The 23,140-nt window shown below is 35.3% G+C and overlaps 1 protein-coding gene across 3 annotated transcripts in view; it reads right to left on the bottom strand.

Moving 5' to 3' along the window:
• Positions 1–23,140, bottom strand: part of LOC113657924 (inactive N-acetylated-alpha-linked acidic dipeptidase-like protein 2) — a 217,419-nt gene that overhangs the window by 18,181 nt on the left and 176,098 nt on the right. The window lies entirely within an intron of this gene.

The following is a 23,140-nucleotide window of genomic DNA, read 5'->3' as shown; positions in this document are numbered from 1 at the left end:
ACATTCACCCAACCCTGTTAACACATTATGCCTATAGACTATATATACTGTATATATATTCAGAATTATTTTAAAGCCACTTAATCAAAAGGAAGTTGCAACAGCTGAATACCACAAAGATGGAAGGAAGTTAATGCTAGATTGAAAAGAGTTATAAATCCAAGTATCTGTCTATTTTCTGTACGTCTCATTCTACACAGGGTCTTGGGAAACACAAAGCCTATGGCAGAGGACTGCGGGCACAAGACGAGGTGCCAACCCGTCACATTGTACAATCCCACACACACTCACACACCCATATGCTATTCAGTAAAGAATGAAAAGAAATAAATATTCAAATTTTACAAGGGTTGAATGGAACCTCAAGACTGGACTCACCCACTTGTTAATAATTTGTTTATTTCTTTTTCAGTCACTGAGAATAATCTCTCATCTCATTCAACATTGTTCTTGCTTGCAAGTAGACTCAGATTTCGGAACCACGCTGTCTGCACAGCATCGCATTGCTTTGCGACTACTAGCGTTGCTGTTTCCTTAAAACACACAATCACAATATAATCTCAAAGGTATAAAAGACCTTTATTATACTCTTTATTTGATCTTAACAACACTGCTGTTGAGAATATGTACCATTAAACTGTGGGGTGCATATTTTCTACTTTGCCTAGTTTCCTGCAGATGCAAATTTTCCGCAGATTATTAAACCTCTTGCAGGGCAAGTCGGACTAGCAGGGAATCAATTACTGCGTAAAGATTTCAGTGCTGATTGGAGCAGAGTGAGTAATAACACCACAAAAAACATTCATCAGGGTCAATAACACACGGAGCCTGAAAAAGCCTGTGATTACTTATTTATTTGGCCTTATTGTTTGGAACTGCTTTCATATCATTTTTTGAATGAGCATATACTGTACAGTACATGTAGAAGGGGCAGCAAAATAGAGCAAATAGATCTATGAAATGTATAGTTTTTATCTTCATTTGTTTTAAGTTCTGTGTATTAAATAAATAAGTAGTTTGCACATTTTACAAAGTTTTAATAGTACCAAGAAAATTTTATGTACATACAAAAAGCCAGAATTCTGTTTATTATCTTGGTTCTTTATGGCTTTGGACTTGGAACTAGTTTCTTCTTAATACCTTTAATACCAAACTGGTATTTCAGTGAACTTTAGTAACACCAAGAGTATTATAAAATGATACAATTATTTGGTGTTTGTACCACACATTTCCCTCTTTAATAGCTCAAACTGCCCTGCATTCTAATGTGATTTTATGTGTAAAAAGTGTAATGAAAAACATTTTAAAATGTGTGTGTGTGTGGTTTTTTTTTTTAACCAGCCAATCAGCAAATACCCAGAATTTCTCACTTTATGTACTACACACAAGCTAAAATCTGGGAAGAATTTAAACTCACACACACACACACACGCACACACACGCGCACACACACACACACACACACACACACACAGATTCAATACGAGATTATATAAATATAATTATAATGATGATGATGATTATTATTATTATTATTATTATTATTATTATTATTGTTGTGTGTAAGTGAATTTAAAGAAAGTGAAGTAATCAAAGTTTAAGCATCAGGCTCTTCCTGACAGCAGAGGGCTCTCTCGGAGAAGCTTAGCCACGCTTATAGAGTAATGAACACCAACTCCCAAGCAGAGAGAAGCAAAAACATTCTGTCTTATACAAGGTTTGTGTATGCCAAACAGATTTGTCTGCCCTGTCATGTTATTTATTGCTTTTTTTGAAGGCCATCACTAAGGCATGCTGTGTTGAACACACTGTGAAACATACTACTCACTGGGGTTTGGGTGTGTGGATGTTTTTTGCAGTGGATTTTTAAAGCTGGCAGGTTGGTTTGAAGGCTAACTGGCCTGGAGAAAACATGATTAAACCCATGCTTCAGTAAATGTGCACTAACAGGATAAATATATAGAAGTACATAAAAATGGACAGAGCTTAAACATTACGGGTCTGAAATAAATCTTCTATCTACTTTCTGAAAAATCTCTTTCTAAGAAATTACATTCTGAGAAATGGATTCATGATTGTCTATATATTTAATATGTATACTTTGCGTAAATATGTTGTAAACACACACACAATTTTGTATCGTAAAATGTTCCCATTATTAATGTGAATCAAAATACATTTATATCCAATATCATAAAGAAAGAAAATAAGGTCAGCAAAATGTTGTTGCTTAAAATAAATGTGTTATTTAGCACATTTTAAACTTTGCAAAGATCTTGGCACATTTATGACATGCAAATAAATAGATTCCGGAAGTAACGTGTAAGCTTACAATTATCTTTCTTTCTTAATTTAATAATTAAACATGTATTCAAGCTGTTTATCTTGGTCATAAAACCCAGTGTTTGTGTGAAGTGCATTGAGTACAATAGCGTGTGGTCAACTGAACCTAAATTAATCTTTTATATTGACCCAGCACTGAATTACATTTAACTTCATTTTGTTTTAGTGTGTAGTATATTTGAAGTGTACCTCAAAGACTTTTTGCACAGTTAAGTATAATTAACATATTCCACTAGGGCATTAATACAGTCGTTCATACTGAACAAGTTTTCAAGATCATATTGAAATCCCTTAGCCTCAGCTGGGTACTTTGAAAACAAGTGCTTTATTTTTCAAGGTTAAAAACATCTGCAGAAGAACCATCAGCAGTATGACAGACTTGAAAGCATTTGAGAATTAAATCTATGTCTCACTGTGGAGGAAAAAAGTGAAAAAAAGAAAAAAAAAAGAAAAGCACCTAATAATACAGATGCAACCGGTTCCATTTTGAAAGAAGAAAATAAATGAACATCGAGCAATGGCACATCAAAACAAAAGATTGTAAATGATATTAACTAGGGCTGCGAATAGTGTGCACAATCACAGAACACAAGGTAAGTCTTACAAAACAAGCACAAACATGCAGGTAAAAATTTGTTAAACTAAAAAAAAAATGATCAAGAAACGGATTCCATGTTCCAATGAATTGCTACAAAAATGAACAATAAAATTCTAGCAAATTTATTTCTTAAAAAAGTCAAACAAAACATCTGCAGGTAGTGATCAAACCAAACGCAAGTTAAAACGGGCTGATGTAAGACCTGAACTGAACACTTTGATTTGCATAACAAACAACAAATCTATCAGATGCTTTTCATCTAGCTTTTGGCATCATAGTCAGAGCATATTAGCAAGACCCTAGCGTTAATTTGAAAAATTCTCTAGTTGTAGAAACTTAACTCTCATCTCTACGATTAATTTGTGCTTCAGTGACTGGACATGCAAAATGTCCCAAAAGATTGGGGTTTGGTTAATTGCGTTTCGGTAATAACAAAAACAATGCAGCTAAATAAATAAATAAATAAATAAATAAATAAATAAATAAATAAATAAATAAATAAATAACATTAAAGTAGAAGACTGTCATACAGTAGTATGGTCTCAAGATACTCAAAATGTTAATACTGCTAATATGAAAGTTGACAAGGACCTTGGAATGCTGATATTCTATAATGCTGATTTTTTTGTTGTTTTTTTTATTTATTTTAAAAAAAAATATTTTTAATCTAGCACATATCTAACTTTACAGGTATTTAACAGCTTGGAAATTTGAGACCTTGAAATGATTAAAAGCTTTATTACATCAAACCAAATACAAGATCATTACACCTATTTCTGGACAATTGAGGAAATTAAGCTAATTGAAATATTCATATTATGTGTCTTTCTAGAAATAAATGATTAAAATTTATAAAATTATCTGCCAATATAACAATACTATTTGATGCTTGAAAATCTCTAAATAGGTTTGCATACTCTTACATTTGGTTTGTTGCATCTTGTAATGAGAAATACTAGTTACATTTTGATTGTATTCAGGATATTTTCACTTGATAAGATGGTATCCTGCAGTGTAAAAGTATGAATGCATATAAATGTTAATAAGCTGTATTTGCTTTACCTTACTAAGGGACTGACAGTGATCGCTTAATATCTTAAAATTACAGAATGGTCACATAAAATGTATAAATTAATATGTTATAAAAAAGATATCAAGTTATCTGTTCAATACTCACATACTTCCCATAGTCATTCACACCCAAGGCCAAATGTAAACTAACATTACATTCAATGCCCTTTAAATTGCCAAGAAACCATATTATAAACCACTGTTTAATTACTGTTCAAAGTTCACAGATTGGGCTGCCATTCAAGGCTGACTGACAGACCATGAGCTTAATTTACCATCACACATGGCAAGTTTTACCTTTCAGTAAAAGCAGAAATAGAAATGAAAGCTTTATATAGTGTAGGAGGAGGATGGTACTGTATAAAGGGAGTTATGACAAGCATCTGGCAAATGTAGGAATCAATTAAGCTTCTCATTCTAAAGTGTCACAGAAACTTGCAAGCCTGTCGTTTTAGCCAACGCAGGCCTGTTTTTCTGATTATTAAACGCTAATTAAGGCACTGCATATGTTTCATGACAGTGCAGGTGTTCAATCGGAGAATCTTCAAAACTGTTCTGATAGATGAACTACAGTAATATGGTGCTACAGCCGGTACAAAACTGCTTTACTGATTCCCCAGAGAGTTAAACACACATCAGTGAGGCATCTCATACTGACTGTACAGCAACTGTCATCAATGAACATGTTTCAGCTTATCATAGCAACTAACATATACTGTAATATTCCACTTAACCCTTGTCAACCGTTCTGTTTAAAATGGTCACGGCAATGATTTTAGCAAAGACAATGCGAAATAATAATAGTGTTAGATAACACTCATAAAAATAAAAAAAAAAACTACAATAACATGCAATTAATAAAACTGGAAAGTATGAAATTAGAATGGAATATTTGAGATTAGCAACAATTTTTTCTACATTAGCTGCCTAGTTTCAGTGACCTTTTTTGTAGCTTATGTGATCATTTGCTATTGTCATGCTATTGTGCTCACCACAGTTGTAATGCTATTATGTGATTTATTGTAGCCTTTCTGTCTGCTTGACCCATTTTGGCTTTTTGCCTCTGACCTCTCGTTCAACAGCAAAGCTTTCTCGATGATGTTTTTGTTTCCCGCACCATTCGGTGAAAACATGCATTGCACTGCTGCCATGTGACTATCTGATTGGAAAGTTGCTTGAATGTGTATCTGCAATAACATCTGTTGTACACTTTTAAATTCAACACAGAATTTTTCCAATCCCAGAACTGCCATTGATTTCTTCTTTGCCTTGTCTGCTTCAGAGAGGAGTCTGGCATTAAAAGGATCAAATGCACTTTGTGCTTTGGCAAGAACCATATTGTCCAGTGAAAAATTCTGAGTGTGATGAGAAGGGCATTGTGCTCAGGGACTATATTCAGACACGTGCAAAAGCTCATGCAAGCAATGGATGGACAGGCATGAAGAAACTGGCATTTAAAATGCTTTAATAATTCCTGTTTGGAGCCCTTTGGGCCACACTTTAGACTGTTGCTTACTTTCTAGATGAAAGTCAAATTCCAGTAAAGCAGTTGGACAAACCATAACTTCATTATCTAGCCAACCAACCAGAAGGTGCAGCTTAGGCCCATTTTTTGTCAGGTTCAGAATTATACATTTACAGCATTAGGCAGACACCCTGATCTAGAGCAACTTACATTTTTATGCAATTTTACACAATTGGAAATCCAATTTTATAACCTCTAAGCTACCACATTTACTTCACTAGGTTAAAAATGTAATAGCTTAAGATTCTAGGATCATTCTCAGGTAGTGCCATTATCTTTTAAGACAAAGCTATACGATCTGAGGTTTTACCTTCTCATCGTACATAAAAGATTATTTGATTCCTGCTATACAGTATATAACAGATATATATAATACTCTACATATAATATAATATAATATAATATAATATAATATAATATAATGAGTTATATAACAGGTTTATTTTACTTAATTTACTTTGTTTTACTCAGCTGCGTCAGTGTTGATTATGAAAACACAGTACATCATCCATGTATGCTAATTAATCAGACTGGTATAAGCCTGATAAAAATGTGTTTAGCCTCCTAATGATGCATGTAGTTCAGCAGGAGGTGGGATTCGGAACCAGTAGCTTACACTTTATTTAGAGGATCACACAACTTTTGAGCACATTTTGGTTTTTAATAAAGCGTGTGTGTGTGTGTGTGTGTGTGTGTGTGTGTGTGTGTGTGTGTGTGTGTGTGTGTGTGTGTGTGTGTATATGTGTGTGTGTGTTTTGTTTCTGGATGTTGAACAAAAGTGTCACAATTGGGAGCCTAAGACAGATGCAGGCTAAGCAGCAAATAATCCAAAACACAAGGCAAACTCAAAGTCAATAAAACAGTCTCAGGTCAGGCAATCTGCAAACAGTATAAACAGAAAAAAAAGTGTAAACACAGGAAACTAGAGGCAGAAACTAATTTGGTATTGCCAGATAACACAAGATAAACAGAGAGTATACTTCACAAGTGGTGTGTGAAAGTCTCTGAAATAGGTAATTGTGAGTTTATGTGCATGTGTAAAGGAGAGTGTGCTTGTGAATTATTGTGCATGTTTGGAGCTGCCGTTTGTGGATGGAGTTGAGCTAAAAGAAGAAACTAGCTTTTTGACAGGTGATGTGAATAAGGTGATGTCGATTATCTCTCTCAGTGGCACCTGTCAGGTGGTGGGATATATTAGGCAGCAAGTGAACATTCGGTTCTGAAAGTTGATCTGTTAAGTAAAGCAAGGAAAATGGGCAAGCACAATGATTTGAGTGACTTTGAAAAGGGCTAAATTGGTTGTTAGACAACAGGGTCAGAGCATCTCCAAAGTCTCCAAAGCAGCGTGTCTTGTGGCGTGTTCCCAGTATGCAGTAGTTAGTACAGATGAAATGTGCTCCAAGGAAGAACAATCGCTAAAATAGTGACAGCATCATGGGCTACCAAGGCTCATTGATACTCCTGGAATGAAAATGCAAGCCCATCTGGTTCACTTCCAAAGAAAATGACTAGAGTTTGATGAGTGTGAACCCGGGTATGAAAACAGTGTTAGAACACCCATGTCTCTATGGATCAGAAATACACCATATTGGGCGAGTGGTTGTGATGTTATGGCTGATTGGGGTACTTCATAATAAAATGGACTGAAAACCACTGAGTGGCTAAAACCGTGGCAATGTGTTCCCTCTTTAGTACGCAAAAGTAGTCTAGCTGCAGTATTTTGAACTAACTGCAGATGCAGTGAAACAAATTTATATGACGGTACAACAGGGAATTTACATAGCTTGTTGTGCTTTGTTAATTAATAACCGTTAATTCATTTATAGAGATAATGCCTCAGAGCATTCCCCTTGCAGCCATAAATGATTCTGAAGTCATGATCATATTTGTGGTTTGTGTACATTTTTACTGAGTTTAATTTAAACACTATATCAATTAATTATAAATACATAGAATTTTTTCTTATGGAAGAAGCTTAAGTATATTTGATTGCTAAAGAAAAGAAAGAAAGAATTGAAAAAAAGATGCAATTTTATGTATATAGTGTTCAAAGTTTTCATGGCTCCAGTGCTTAGAAATAATTCCTATAGCAAAAAACAAAAAACAACAAAACATACACTGATCATTAATGCTTAACAAATCTATAATGTACATGACTACATGGTGCCACTTGAAACGGGAAAAAGGTTAAAAATGACATTTGGTTTGGAGAAAAAAGTGATTTCCTGCAATTCAGCTGTAAACAAGGCTGAAGCCAAGCTTGGCTGTCAACAGCAATAAGCTTAATATGCTGACAACTGTTGAAGCCCTCGAGCCATACGTGTACAGCCAAGACTCTTCTACAATTTCTGTACTGCTATCTTTCCTTCATAATGAAATGCCATCTTGTATTTCTAAATACTTTATAAGGTCAACAAGACATGATGTACCGTATTAAAATAGAACTGTTAATGTTACAAAAAAAAACAAAAAACAGGATTCTATAGGTTATTTTTTTGAGGATAAAAGCATTTTCCTACTTGAAGTCAAGCTTTTGAATATTTATACAAGCTTTAAAAACTCAGCCAACCTCGACCAGGCTACTTTGACTCATTCTTGCATAACAGCTTCCTCATGAGAAGTCCATGGCAACAATTGATAACAAGCAAAATATACACAGAGCTCTATTTTTGTATTTTTTCCCATAGCTCATAGAAAAGCAAGGCATAAGATTAGTGCATCACTGCATTGAATGTTTTGAATTTGACATGATTGATTGCTGTAAATAATAGCCAGAATGTGGAAAAAATTGGCTTGTGCTCAACCAAACTAGCCACATGCTGGCATTTCCCAGCAAATTAAGTTAAGCACTACTTATGGGATATATATTCTATTTTCCAATGCAATTCTCACTCACATTTAAATTGTAAACAGTATAAACTTCATAGACATATTGGTCCATTTCCAACTTCGCCTCCATGCTGATGTTGGTTTCAGTGTCGATTAGCCCTTGCTTAATTTCAACCTAAATAGACATGCAGCAGTTCTTTAGCCCTTTAGTCCTACCCTACTCCATTCCTTCCTCATTTGTTCACCCTGCACCTGAACAGATCAGGTTTTATTCACTTTTATGTTTATTTTTTAATCATGTGTAGACTGTGCAAAATGCCTGCCAGGCTGAATCTCTGCTGAAAGCATGTCATATAACTGTATTGTATTCTGGGATGTTAACTTATTGTAACAGCACTAGCATGGAAAAAATATAGAACTGCCCAACATATTAGCACCAAAATTGTTAGTGATCTAAAAATATTTCAGTGGAAAGTTTCTAAAAGTGGTATTAACAGGAAAAAAAGAATAAAAATACACAAAACTTTTTTTTTCGTCAGTTTTTATATAAAAAATTATTAATTATCATTTAATTAATTATCATTTAAACTGATTGATTTAAAGAAAATCACACAGTGTCAGAATATACTGAAATAATCTGAAAGAACTTGAGGCAAAGACACCAAAAAAAAAATACAATTTGTCCCTAAAATATGCCAGGGTAGCTCCCTCATGTCATCTTGTCAAGATTTAAAGTTTTCAATTTTGAACAGAAGAGCAAGAGGGCTTTTTAATCACCAGCAGTGATGAACAAGGTGGGAGGCTTCGTCACGCTTGGGACGAACACATGAAGGCAAGCAAGGGATGCCTGGACAGCCTCCGATCTGTGGACAAATTACACTCCTCCATTACAATGCGTGTCAGACAGGGCCGTGTCAGCTCTCATACAATGAGATGCCAGTTGGGTGAGCCAGGTGATAAAGGAGCACGTCGGAGAGTCCGCCATCAAAACACTGAGTTAAACCCCGAAGTGTCAGGGAAAATTACTCTATGACACCTCGTCATGTTATATATTAGGCTGTGATAAACTCCTCCTGTTCTGCCAGTGGTGTGTGTCGGGTTGGAGGTGGAGGTGATGGGGTGGCAGAAGGGATCAACTGACTGGTTGAAAAACCTGAAGGGATCTCTAGGCCATTAAGGTCTGTTTAATAATAAATTAAAAATACCTAATCAAGCTTTGTAACTGAGCTAATTATTATTCTTTTCTTAAAGTCCCATGAAATGGCTTGAGAGCTGGGAATAGTTTATATATATATATATATATATATATATATATATATATATATATATATATATATATATATATATATAAACACACACACACACATATATATATATACATACGTATATAAATACTTTTTTCATTTTGAAACAGGAAGCCAAAGTGACTGTGTGTTGAAGACTTAACTAACTTTCCCAATAGCATTTGAGGTATTAAACACCCTTGGTGAATCTAAACAAACATGATACTAGCTAAATAAGGAAAATAGTAAAAAGCTTATTGATTTTTTATTTTTTTTTTTTTGAATATAAAGGATATCCTAGATGACAAGATTTTTTTTTTTTTTTTTTTTTTTGAGTTTTAGAGAACAGATCTGAACCCTCACTGGCTCTGATGGTGATTGAGTGATGTATCTGATGCTTCTGAGTGGTGGGTTTCTAAATAAATGTATTATTTATCATTTGTCTAGGATGCTAGGTCAAATCTTAATTCAGCACTGTGTTCCAGGTGCTTATAATGCCAACCGTTATCTTTGGTTGATGCCTAAAACATAATAATATCCCCTTCACTTACCAATGAAAAAGCCTGGATGGAGAATTAAAAATGGAATCACATTCTAATCAGCCTGAGGTGGCAACACCTTTTGGTGTTAAGCACCCCATGTTGGTAAATCATTCCTCTGCAAAAGTGGTTGAGACATAACCATGGACTTGCTCAAATTTCAGCCACTTCGAAATACTACAGTTTTTTCCCCCCCAAGGAATAGTTTGAGTGAAATGAGAGAAAGAAGAGAAAAATGAGTGTGGAAAAACACAGAGTCAGAAACACACTGACATAACATGCATGTTAGTAAAAAAAAAATTATATTCATGAAGTTCATGAAGGAGATTTAATCACATAAGGCAAAGAGATAAAATCTACTTGAAAGCAATGTTTTCAACGATTGGGTATAATAATAATAATAATAATAATAATAATAATAATAATAATAATAATAATAATAATTATACGAATTATAACAATAATAATAATAATAATAATAATAATAATAATAATAATAATAATAATAATAATAATAATAATAATGTGAAGTAGACCTTTAAATATAGCTGAAGCCAAAAGGAATGTAACAATCATAGGTCTTTTTGATAGCAAATCCATTTGGCAGTTACAGGCAATGTAAAAGCACAGTCAAGTGTGAAATTCACAATCAACCCTTTTTGTTTTTTAGTCTTACCAGAGTAGCTCTGAATGGTCTTGCTCTATATTAACAACTAGTAAACATAAAATTGACTGGCTCAATATATAATTATGTCTGTGCAATATACAACTACCAACATGGGACAGAGGTAAATAATGACAGTAATATATCATCTATTCATATAATAACTATAAAATAAACCTAACATTCAGAGACTTGATCAGTGTTGCTGTTCCTCATGATTATGGAATTATTTGGCATCTTTTAAAACGCTATCACACCTAGGTTCATGGTGTGGTGTTTGATTTTTCTCTTTGTGCATATAATAAGGTACAGTATACTGTGGTATTGAGTAGTGTTTGTTGCTGCCCCACAGCTCTATAGTTCATAGTTCAAGTTACAGTGTTTCATAGTGTATATTTTTTCCAGAACCTCCCCAGTTTCTTCCTGCCTTTTAAAAACATACTGTTTGGGGAACTGGCTACTCTAAATTTCCCCTAGGTGTGAATGAGTGTACAAATGGTGCCTCGTAGAACATATTCCCACCTCACACTGACTGATCCTAGGATAGGCTAAAGATTAAACACAATCGTGACCCTGACAGTGGCTAGTGAAGATGAATGAATGAATTAAATGGTTTAATTCCCCCATTTTTTTGTTTTTGTACGTGCTGCTATATATGCATTGAGTCCAAGTTAGCCCCTTGATAGTGAGCCTCTTCTTATGTGTTACTGGGAATTCAAGGACCTTTTGTAAATAATTATGGGGTATAACTTCAGCTTGTCTTGCAACATTTTTTTTTTATTATCCAATCCACAAAAACCTGAATCCATGCAAATGGTGTGTACTTGGTTGTCCTCTAAGTAAGTGTGGAGACAAGTACATCTTCAAGTCTTCTTCTACAATGGAAAATCAGAGTACTTTATAATATCATGTCCATCCAAATCCCTAAGGACCAGCAGACAATAATAATATATAAATACATTTTTCATGACTATTCTTGTTTTGTTCTTTCTTCCCCACATAACAGTAAAAATTCCATGCAAAATCTTCACTGAAGTCTTCAATGATCATTCTTGAACTGTCACTTATTGTGACTAACCATACCATGACAATCTCCCTCTACATGATTAGGATGTGGACAAGCTGCCCTATTTAATGTTACACTATTGCATACTGTTAGTACCACTGGCCTTGGAGAAACTAAAACATTGGTTTCTAGAAATTACTATTTTAAAACAAACAACACTGAACATGTATGGCATGACTGTAGAACAATGAGAAGACTAATGAACAATGGCACAAATATTACCCACAGTAGTCTGTAACCAAACAACATATTTCCATCAAGTGTTTGCTGGATATGCTGAAACCATTACTCATACCCCAATGAGCCTGCCCATTACAGATCTGCTGCATCTACAAGAAATTCCAATTTAGAAGATTTTAAGTCATTTACTTTCTTTCTGGGAATAGTTAATGTTCATATCCTTCATCAGTCATATGTAGAACATTCCAGGTGTAAAAGTTTTTTACAACATCTACACATAGTCACTCAGTTAAAAGACATTTATCAGCACATGCAATGACAAGTCACTTTATATGTTCGTATGCAACCGAGTAAGCAGAGTGATTACTGCATAGTTTGTTTACCGTTTTGTCTATTGTATAGTTTACAGTTTGTTGTTTTGTCTTAGTCTATATGTATTGTCTTTTACATTGTATTAAAAGTAGCCTCCCCGGTCACCTCAGACAAACACATTTAAACATTATTGAATTTTGTATTATATTAATCTTTGTATAATATTGAACTTTTTGTATTATGTTTTTTTATGTGCTGTAAAGCTGCTTTGAGACAATGTCCATTGTTACAAGCGCTATACAAATAAATTTGAATTGAATTTGAATCAAATATTATTTATTGTCTGCCATCTCATGTTGTTCATTATTACCATGACTATAAATCATTATGCAATGACAGGAACAACAATAACGCCTGCTTGACAACAAATATCATTGTTTCTGAGATCAGGCGAATCCTCTGATGTGCCCACAGTGAACAACACAGACAGCAACCAGGATCTGGAGAGATGATCTATCTCTATCTATTTTTTTCTCTATTTTAGTTAAAACCCTGTTTTGTGTGTTACATTGTTAATGATGTTTAGTTTCAAACTATTGCCACTCTCTTAGTCACAATCAATTTCTAAATTGCCACTATGACCTAAACCTACCATTGCTTTGTTTATGAATCCTGGATTTGCATTTCATATATTTGGATACATTTTCCAAATGTTAGAGTGACCTGAGGATGCAGGTCTTATGAGGCAGAAAATACTATTATACCCCATACAGTAAAAAAATAAAAAAGACTACTATTAATAAGAAAACCAACCAGGGAGGATTTTGTGCTTACTAAAAAACAGTGTGCTGGACTCAGACAACTTAGTCAACTTCCTACAGTAAATTCATTGCATCCTTGAGGTAGTGATTTCAAGGGCACTGTAACTATCAGCATCTAGCAAACAGAATTTAGCATGTATAATAAGTCTTGTAATTACACACATTTTAGAAGGATGGGAGGCCATTTCTTAATCCAGGAGTTGTTTTTAAAAGCAGAAATGTGAAGCAATGCTGAATATGTATTACACTGATTGCTATTTTCTAATCTCTGTTATTCTAGCCTTTCATTCTTCCATAAACTGTTCTAATTCCATTTTGATGTTTACTTTTTTATTGCGTTAAAACAAAAATGGTTAAAATAATATGTTTTTAAATTGAATTTGACAACTGGAGCTAAGCCAGTATGAAGTCTGGACATCACTGTCCCCAGAGCTTGTTCTGGCCATTAGTGTCATAATATGGTTTGAATAAGCTTAACTCAAATCTACAATATGTATAGATTGATTAATCGTGGCAAACAATGTGGCTTATCTGCCTTGTGCGATGTTCTTTCAGTAAAATATTACTTCTCTTATTTTATGGTTCCCAGTTTTAGTCCTTCTGCCCCAATGGGACAGAGGCACATCTGCAGAACAGACCTCATACTGCAACTCGAGCTGACAGCAATGCCGGAGAGAATGAGTACAGCCAAGTCTGCCTCAGGTTGAAGAATCGACATGGCACTTTGCCTTGTGTGATTAAATCTCCTTCATGGACTTTGACACATTCCCAGCAGGAGAATAAGTGTTTAAGGTATTAATGAGTTGACCTCCCCCCAAGTAGCTCACCAAATTCTGTTCCACTGAAAGAGAGAGATACCAAGAACGAGAGATACATACAAGATTGATCGTGTGTCTTCTATTAAGGACAGATAGGCAAAGCAAACCACAACCTCTATCTCCAAGGTCCACCCGATCTGTAGTATCTGTGTAACTTTTTTTTGTATAACCACCATTCCAGCGTCTCAGTTTCTTTGCTTTATTCGAAGTCGGCTTGAGAGCTTGACCTGATATGCAGAAAGCTATCTAAGTGCAAATGTAATTATTATGTGCTTATCATTTTAGACTAATATTAGAGTAAAGGGTTTTTTTTTTTTTTTTACATGAGATTCTTCTATATCCGAATGACAAGCTCATTTTATCCATATTAAACAACTGCAAGAATGCACAATCCTTTCAACCAATAAAAGGATAAAATAAAAGTGTGCATTAAGTTCAACAATTCCACAGGAAGTACAAGTACCACGTTAAATGTGATTCATGCTCCATTTTAAATAATTTCTGCACTCCTCCAAACAGTGGATGTGTTTCCATGCCTCTTAGCATTAGCACTAAAGTGTTGAACTCATTTAACTTTACTCATCTAAATTCAGTGTTCGTTTATTTGTGTAATGCTTTTAACAATGGATATTGTCACAAAACAGCTTTGCAAGAATATCCAAATTCAGATATAAATTTGAAAAGAAAGAAATACTTGAAGGAAAACAGACTCAAAAGAGAACTCATCCTTATCTGTGAGATTTTAAATATGCTATATAGTCCAAAAGTGTAATTGTGTAAACAGAAAATTATGCGCAAAATAATTTCTAAATTTATGATATATCTCAATTCGTTATTATCTGCTTTTTTATATCCAAGGCAAGAGCCGCTTACAACAAAAGTGTAATTTAATACATTCATAGTTTTGTATTGTTGTGTCTCTGCTAATCCTAAGTTCCTAGTTTCTTTCCTTCACAGTACTGTCTGTACCACTAGCAGAAATGGGCTCTAAATGTGTTTACCTTGAGCCCAGCAATCTATTTAAGATATCTCAGGTCAGGTCAGGTCTTAATGGAAGCCAGTCTGTCAGTAACTGTGGCTGCCACTTGGATAAATCCACACTCGTTTGTCAACCATTAGTTTCTCAAACCTGTGAAGGTAGATTCAACAGAGAATCCAAGCTCACTTAATTCATCGTATGTTGTGTCACTGTATTATCACAGGGCAAAACAAATCAGTCACTCTGCTCTCCAGCTGTTCCTTTCAGTCTGACACTTTTACCCCTCCACCTCCTCCAACACCGGTGTATATCCAATTCTTGACAGCAGCTCTTTGCTTCCTGATCTACCTGGCTGACTGATTGCTGGAAGGTTCATTAAAAAGCTCCTGTCAGTTTAAAATACATCAGCACATGTTCTGAAGCAGTGTTATAGTTTTAGCTTTAGCTTTATCTATCTATCTATCTATCTATCTATCTATCTATCTATCTATCTATCTATCTATCTATCTATCTATCTATCTATCTATCTATCTGTTTATTTATTTTATATCATTTTCTATTTCTGCACTCATGAAGGTTCTCCCATCCTTTACATGCACAGAAGAGTTCATTTTAGCAGCTTATTTTCTTTTACTCTTAGGGCTAATGGTTACAAGGTTGTATATGCATGGTATGTTCTTGAGCCTTAGCGTGTTTAGTAATGTGAGACAAATGTAAAAATAGTTTGGGTTTCAATGAATAATAAGAGCAACAATAGGTTAGTTTTAAGAACTGGGTTTGGTGCAGCAATGAGTTTTTCTTACAAGCATTAGAAATAAAAGGTGGCTGATACAATTTACAGCAAATATATTATCTCTAGAAAGACCAGACATTTTTTTTTTAAACTTAACTCTTCAGTTTTGGTAATTCTGTTCCTGCTTTTTCTTGACGGTGGTGGAACATGGAGAGTGCTGCTTCTATTGTAGTTTGTCAGCCTTAAGGTTATGAGATATGTATTCTGAGATGCTTTTATGGTCACCACAATTGTATAAAGTGAGTTTATACATTTTCTGTCAGCTTTGACCATTTTTTATCTGCACACTGTCATTAAGGCAGTTACGCCCCACATAACCTTCACTCCCTGGATGTTTTTTGTTTTTCTTACCATTCTGCATACACTCTATGTAATGTAAAACAAAACGCAAATATTTCATTAAAAAGGAAAAAATAATAATTCCCATGTGAGTATATGCTAAAAACAGTTTCTCTGTTCTCTCCTTTACTTGCATGCCCACAATGTACACTGACTTACAACCCCATCTTTTAAAACAGTATCATCAAGGACAAGAAATGAGCCAAAATACAAACTGTTAAACTTTCCTCCGATACCAAAAGCTTCAGTACCTGCTTTAGGACTATTCATCCCAGAGGTCCTGGTATGCACTACAGGGAGTGTAGTTGGTAGGAGTGATTGAGTGTGTATGTGCATGTTTTGTCATTGATATGATCGATGCCAGCCTACAGAGCAGTCTTAGGGGGAGCCAACTCAAACACACGTTGTACTCTATGAAGCAATGGTGCTGAGCTGACTGCTACCTCTCCCCAGCTGTGGCCCGAAAAGCCCGGTGAAAAATGAATGCAGAAACTGGAAAGTCTGGGTGAAAACTCCCCTGGCTCATACAGCCTGAAGAAAAGAGAAAGTGGCCTGTGGGTGAAGTCTTCAGAGACCTGGAGGAATGGGTAAGGCTGACTTTTATACAGCTCTAGCATCAGCTCAGGGAATTCATTTGTATCAGCATTGGGGCTGGGGAGCTGTACAGATTGCATGGATATTTCTCACTGATTTATCTTTATTTAACACAATGGCTTCGGGTGACTTATCTGGAATCTATTACGCAATGAAGTCGTAGTGTTTATTATTAGCCATTATCCCAGTTTCATCCCACATTAAGATACAAGTCAGAACTATTTTTTGCTTATTACCACACAGCTAAACCTGCCTCTAGTAGATACTAAACTTCTACTACTAAGAGGTTTAACTACTATTTATGTTCTGTTTTTGAAAGAAAGAAAGAAAAAAAGAAAGAAGGAAAGAAAGAAAGAAAGAAAAAACATGTCTACAAGACAAAAACCTACATGTAGGTCAACGATGATGTCATTTTTCATAAGTGTAATCAATAACAGATTAGTGGAACATTATCCAATTATAGGACTTTTCTTATTCAAATAATTTGAGATGTTGAATCCAGACATTTCAAGGTGGTTAAACTTAGAAACTAATGTTTGCCTGTAGCCTTAAAAACTTAAATAAACTCAACTTGAAGGTGACATGTTTCAACAAATAGTTTATCGAGTAAATAGAGTACTTTAAGTAACATTTTTGAAAACTTATAAACTTGAGTTCAATATCCAAACCTTTGACAATTTTAGTTAAAGATTACCGACAGAAATTATCTTTCTTCGCTTCCATAATTATAGTGTGGGGACTAAGAATGAACATCTCTAGATTTAAAGAGTTTACGACATATGGAGTTTATAAAGTACATAAAGAGTTTATGACATAAAAGAAATATATTTTGCAGTCCAAAACCTTTTTGTTCCTGAACTTTCTATCACCAGGGCATGTAAGGTCCACACATTTATAGACAGGCTTGTTTTCAGAGTTATTGAAGTTTGGATTAAAGCCTTCCAATTCAAGGGACACACAGACACAGACGGGTTGCGATTTTAAGCACTCTACTGAAATGGATTAAATCAAGGATCTGCTTTCTATACTTTATGGATCCCTGGGGATCTCCAGACTCCACTTTGAGAAACACTGACTTAAGGGTATTGTTCATACAGTAGGCCTACTATACCCCCTTTTCCTCCAAAAAGAACCGGGTGCTGGTTCAGAACTAGTGCTGGTGCTGGTTCAAACTTGGTTCCACTGGCAAACCTTCTAAGACCCGGTTTTCTAAGACACCGTATACGTGCCATGCTTCCCAGCAACGTTAGTGCAGCAGCAACAAACACAACAACAACAATGGCAGATGTTGCTTTACTGTTAATGCTCATGGCTTTGTGATCCTACATTGGAATCCTAATGCTGTGAATCCAACGTGTACGTGCAGCTCCATGTAATTTGTATAAACGGAGGTTGCAATCGAGAAAATACATAACATTATTTTATCATTAACACATAAAAAAGTTAGCTAGCATGTAGCTACCTACTCTCATGTGTGCTGATAATATATCATATTACGGTAAAGTTAAAGTGTATTAAACATTAGTATACTTAAGGTACATTATCAAATGTGCTAACAATAGCCCCGCCCCCAGCCCCTGACACAAGTGGTTCTTAAGTCTAGACCAGCAACGTTTTGGTGCTACTTAAGAACCACTTTTCCTGGTTCAGAGCCGGTGCTTTGGCGGTCGAAAAAGAAAGAACTGGTTCTAAATTAAACTCTGGCTCTGAACCAACACTCACACTGCCTCGGTGGAAAAGGGGCACAAGTTAGATGTGAGTATGGGACTGATTTTATTCCCACATCCACCTGGGGGAATTCTAAATAACCTAAAAGTTTGCCTTATTTTGTTTCCATTAATAGTTATTACCTTTGTTTGCACTTTGCTTATTTTTCTATTTCAGAGCCATAACCACTTCAGCAACCACTGCCCAAAACCACATCAACTCTGATCATGATAGAGCAGATATTAAGGATAACTGATAGAGCAGTTATTAAGGATACTTGAAAGAATGCTGTAAGCATGTCATGCAAAATTTGAAGGCTTCAACCACTAAACATCAGTGTAAGGTTATCCAAATAGAGGTCAAAGGTTTCTGCTTGAAAGCCAAAATTTTCCTGATTAATTTTATATCAGACTTGCAACGATAAAATCATCCATTTGCTTATACTGATTGTAAATGTCTGTGGAGTGTATTTTCATTCCTCTGGTGGCACAGTACATCAGTATACTGGTTAAAGAGTTGAAGTTGTAAATACAGACCTAGAAATCTAGAATATGAAGAATGAAGAATCTAGAATATTTAATATCCATGGTATTGAAAAGTTCCGTTGTAATGTTTGTAGAATTTGATAAATTTCAAAGTGGTTCATATACTATATATTATATCCAGCGCTTAAAATAAAAAACAATATTATAATGACAATGTAATGTATATTTACTGAATGTGTTTTTTTGCTGATCATCGTCACCATTATATCTCATCCACCAGAAGTACAGGCAGAAACAAGTCATCCATTATGTTCTAACCATTATGTTCTAAGAAACACTCATAATACTACCCTAGGAGCTACAGTGTGCAGGATTTTTCCTGAAGTAAAATGGAGGAAACACACACTTATTGAGTGTAGGAGAAGAAAATACTCTAAAACCTAATGTTCCTGAGCTGCTCTGAGTCTTTGTAAAAGAAATTCACAGTAATTACTGTTACTCTACAGGCACAAATAAGCAGAATAATTTAGACATGTGTGTCAAATGACAAATCACCAAAACCCGATCCTACGTCATTGTGTCAGAAATAAATACAGACAATGACCTGATTAAATGGCTAGCTCACTGCTGTTGGCTTTGCGCTGAGTTCTGATTTACAGAATGAGCACAGTTGGACTGCAGCGCCTGTGATGAAGGACAAAAACACAGCACTGAAACTTCACTATAAACCACAGAATTGCTGATAAGCAGCTGGAAATCTTGCACCTTGAACAACAACAAAGACATATCTTACCTGATTTGGGTGTTTCAGCAAAATCAGATGAAAACTGATGAAAGCTGGTTTTACTTTGCATGCTGATTGGAATAAGCCTTTGCATGTGGGTTTAAGCCCCTTAAAATGCAGTAGCATATGTTGTGTAGCCTTATAAACACTACTCTTAAGTTAAGGAGTAACATTTAAAATTTCATTTCAATTTCATTAAATTTTTTGTAATAATTATTAATAAACAGACAACTTAGTAATCGAAACAAAAATATTTTCACACTTTGTCGTTCGGAATTTTAAGTACTTACTCAGAACGTGCTCAGCTAGCAGTTAGCACACTGGTGCTCATGACAAAATGGATAAAACTTAACTTCCTTTGAAACAAGGGCCAGATGATTTTGTTTTCTTCTAATGCTACTTGACCCTCTTGAAAAAAACACTGACCAGAGCTTACTGTACCTTAAAGCCTAATAGCTGGTAGTTCTCCTGGGTAAACCTAGCTGCTATTTATGTTCCTTCAGGCAAACATCATCATTGGGGGAAAAAACAACAATGGGTAGAGAAATGTAAAAAAAATATGGATCAATACTCACTTTTGAACGTTAAAGACATACAGTATGGAAAATCCCCCCCGCCCCATTTTGTTATTCTTAAGGGAGATAACTGCATATGTTGGTTTAAATGTGCAAATCTGCACAAGGCACACTTGAGAATAAAGTAGGAATGAGCACAAAGCTATGTACTGACTGAGCACATGGGAAACATGTTTATGCTTATGGTGCACCATAGCCATGTTAGAGCTATGAATCATGTGCATGTATTATTTCTAAACCATCGTCCTCCAGTGTGTACAGGATCTATGAGACTGCAGGCATGATTTTTTTCCTACATCAACAAAAACTTTGCATGCATTAACAAATCCCATCTTGTAACTCACCAGAGATACAAACCAGAGATGTGCACACACAAATACACACACACACACACACACACACACACACACACACACACACACACACACACACACACACACACACACACACACACACACACACACACACACACACACACACACACACACACACACACTCATGCCTGTCCTGAAATGAAACATTGCTTATTATGAATAATTATGAATTATTGAATAGAGTCCACCTAATTATAAAATCTACACACTTCATATTTTCCAAACTTTTCAGCACGGTCATTTAAAATGTAGAGCTATTCCAGTCAAAGGAAAAGTTTCTTTAACAAAATCGGAGATAGCTTTTAGACAGATGTGCACTGTAAATCTTCTCTTGGTTGTTTGAATGTTTCATGAAATCTTTCTTTCTTTGCTCTTTCAGAGTGTCCCATTTGGTGAAGTCCCCCAGGACCTCTGGGCCTGGCTCAGAAACGCAACCCATCCTTTGTGTGTGTGTGTGTGTGTGTGTGTGTGTGTGTGTGTCCATGAGAACTCTCACTCCTCTCTCTTTTTATTCAGGAAACTTTTTTAGACCGTCTGTGCTTGACACTTCCAGTTTTACTCCTTGAATTCCAAATCAAACTGAAGCATGTTTCCACATATTGCCATGACAGTACAGTTAGAAATTTGATTGAACAAGATAGTTCAGAAAGAAAATGAAACTAAAGTGTACCTCTATTGTGGCCAATCACATCAATGTATGCCAATTAATTAACTTAAGGAAGCTCATCAGACTTGAGACTTCAGCTCAGAAAGACAGACATTAGCTCAGAAAGCAGTAAGAACATCACCGGTCTGATTAGTGAATTACAAGACAATGTTGAAATCTAACAGAATGTTGAAGAATGGATAAAAGAATGAAAGGTGTTAAAAGGTGTTAAGTTGTTTATCATTCAGTCGTCAGTTTCTTATCGAGACCTTTGTAATCAAAGAATCATGGTTATGCCAGAAACCAAAAGAAACTATATTGCCCATCAGCCCCAACATGTCACGTGTCAATGTCACATGTCCTAATCATTCAAACCTGTTCTAATTCTGTCACCCCTTATTTGCAAACCTAAATAAACCCTTGCATTTCAGCATCTACTTGTCAAGATATTGTCATTGTGTTGTATCTGTTGTGTGCGCCACAACCTCAACCACAGTACTTGGTTATTTCTTTTGTTGTCACAGATTTGTGTTGTTTGTTCACTCTCTGCCTTGTTACAAGACACAAAAATGTAAGTCGCTGTTTAAGCCATGAATACTCTGAACTTTCCTACACTAAAACATAAAAATCTGTCAAGAGTTACATGCAAAAATAAAGACATATAAACATGTAAATGTTTTGTTATTGTTAAAACACTGATTTTGAAAAATGGGCTGACAGAGACCATTTTTTATCCAAGCAATCACTGTCTCTGGAGGCAAGAAGGGTGAGCAATGGATTTTAATAAAGTAATGCTGCACAAGCGGTCACAAGCCACAGGCTGGTTTTAGTGCTCTCACCACACCAACACACTAGGATATCATAAAGAAGTAAACAGGCACAGGTCAAAGGCAAAGTGAAATATAATAAATCACAGAAACGATGGCTTGGTAATATAAGATATTATTGCTAAGACTTCATGCGGAGCACCGAGACAAAAAGCATATAAGAAAACAAAAATAATCAACCAAACAGTTCAGGGGAACACGGTCCGGTAACAGACCAATGATAGAACGGGGTAAAGACAGAACTGAAACAGAAACAAAAGCACAATGGTGTAATAAATGGGAGCCAAGACGAGGAATTCACGACAGTGTGTGAATATCTATGAAATTGTGACAAATGCTCATGTATAGTCTAAATTACAAATAAAACATCAGCTAAAACCTGGTTTTCGAAGTTAAATCCTAGTTGTTGAGTTTATTTATGTACTGCTCGGAAGTGCCTTTTTTACTATGCACATTTATATGAAGAATGAATTACGCTCATCCATCACGATTGCTGTGTCTTGAAGAACACTGCTGTTTGCAGGGTATGTTAGAGTGAAGAAAAACAGCACACTGCCTTTAAGCTTCTTTTCTAAAAAGGGACGCATTTTGCTGTGTACTACTTTGAGAAACGTAGCAAAGGGAATGAAAAATAAGTCTTCAAAGGTGAGAAACAAAGTATTCGATATATTTAACCACAAGCATCATCATTTAACACACCTGATCCAAAAATATGATGGTCTATTTAGGAGTCACAGTAAATCATCAACTTCTGGGGAATTGCATTGCATTGAAATGAAGTATGGGACACATTTCATAAACAGGAGACGTGAAAGTCTCAGTTTCATGAAGCAGTTGGGCCAAATGGGTTTGTCAGGATAAACACCCTACCTTTCCTTATATCACATTTAGCTTAAGCTCTTCAAACTTCAATATCCATCATTCAAGATCTGACAAACAGATGAATAGTTAAAGATGTGCTCAACTTGTAATGCGGTAGATGAACATA

This window comes from Tachysurus fulvidraco, chromosome 2, assembly GCF_022655615.1.
Source record: "Tachysurus fulvidraco isolate hzauxx_2018 chromosome 2, HZAU_PFXX_2.0, whole genome shotgun sequence".
NCBI classification, from domain to species: Eukaryota; Metazoa; Chordata; class Actinopteri; order Siluriformes; family Bagridae; genus Tachysurus; species Tachysurus fulvidraco.
The sequence above is the reverse complement of the archived record's forward strand: the minus strand, read 5'-3'. Positions and strand labels throughout refer to the sequence as shown.